We start from the raw sequence: 1,622 nt of genomic DNA on the forward strand, positions 1-1,622 counted from the left end.
ACTCAACTTGTTTGTTGGTGGTGGGGCTTAAAGAAAAGGCACTAGCGTCAACCAGTGTATGAGCAGCTTTTTTCCTTGAGGAGCTCCGCTCTCGAAGCCTATGAGAAATGCATAGACTGGGGAAAAATAGCCCTGCCTTCCCGCAGGCTGCAGCGGGATGTACTTGGAAAATTGTACCATAAAACCACATAGCGTTAATCTCACGTTAAAAAAATTATCGCCGTTAAAATGGCCTCGCGTTAACGCGATAATAACGCGATAATTTTGACAGCACTAATATATATATATATATATTTAACTGTTTTGTGAGATAAAGCTAGAACAGGTTGACACACAAATTTTCAAAGAAAGGTTTATTCTGGAAATCTAAAATTTTCCAAATACCTATATAACCTTGCTATTTTGCAAAGTATTCTACTTAGAAATCATGGAGGGGTCTGACATATGTGCATGTCAACTGTGAGAGGCATAATCTAAGATTAAAAAAGAAATCCTGAAGTAACAATATATGATTTTTTTTTTAAACTATTTATTTGTTTGATACAGCTGCAACGAGTATTGAAACCCTAAGAAAATCAGTGTTAATTTTTGGCACAGTAGGCTTTGTTTGCAATTACAGAGGTCAAACATTTCCTGTAGTTTTTCATCAAGTTTGCATACACTGCCGGAAGGTGGGCATGGTGTTTTTGGGATGGTGCTTATCATTCTTCTTCCTCCAAACAATGTTAGTGGAATTATGACCAAAAAGTTCTATTTTGGTCTCATCTGACCACATGACTTTCTCCCATGACTCCTCTGGATCATCCAATTGCTCACTGACAAACTTAAGACAGGCTTTGACGTGTTCTGAATGAAGTAGGGGAACCTTCCATGCCATGCATGATTTCAAACCCTGACGTCTTAGTGTATTGGTGGTCCCAGCTCTTTTCAGGTAATTGACCAGCTCCTCCCGTGTAGTTCTGGCCTGATTTCTCACTTTTTTTAGGATCATTGAGACCCCACGATCTTGCGTGGAGCCCAAGTCTGAGGGAGATTGACAGTCATGTTTAGCTTCTTCCATTTCCTGATGATTGCTCCAACAGTGGACCTTTTTTCACCAAACTGCTAGGCAATTTCCTCGTAACCCTTTCCAGCCTTGTGGAGGTGTACAATTTAGTGTTCAGTGAGTTTGGACAGCTCTTTGGTCATGGCCGTGTTAGTAGTTGGATTCTTAGTGATTATATGGGGTGGACTGGTGTCTTCATGCAGCTAACAACCTAAAACGCTTTGCATCTAATTTAGGATAATAAATGGAGTTGAGGTGGACATTTTGAGGGCAGACTAAAAGGTCTTTGAGGGTCAGAATTCTAGCTGATTTTTTTCAGGCATTCAAATACTTATTTGAAGCTGTATCATACAAATAAATATTTAGAAAATATATATTGTGCTTTCTTGATTTTCTTTTAGATAATGTCTCTCACAGTGAACAATTTCAGATCCCTGCATGATGTCGGATAACTTGCAAAATAACAGGGTGTTCAAATACTTATTTTCCTTACGACACTAGAATGGAGTAATAATTACATAGAGACACTGTAATAAAGACATGATGTGTGTGTGTGCGTATATATATATATATATAT

At 38.3% G+C, this 1,622-nt stretch overlaps 1 protein-coding gene across 3 annotated transcripts in view; it reads left to right on the forward strand.

Moving 5' to 3' along the window:
- The window catches only part of rttn (rotatin), a 50,439-nt gene that overhangs the window by 43,778 nt on the left and 5,039 nt on the right, over nucleotides 1-1,622 (forward strand). The gene's annotated exons all lie outside the window — the stretch shown is intronic.

This window comes from Cyprinodon variegatus, unplaced genomic scaffold (assembly GCF_000732505.1).
Source record: "Cyprinodon variegatus isolate N-32 unplaced genomic scaffold, C_variegatus-1.0 Scaffold365, whole genome shotgun sequence".
Lineage (NCBI taxonomy): Eukaryota > Metazoa > Chordata > Actinopteri > Cyprinodontiformes > Cyprinodontidae > Cyprinodon > Cyprinodon variegatus.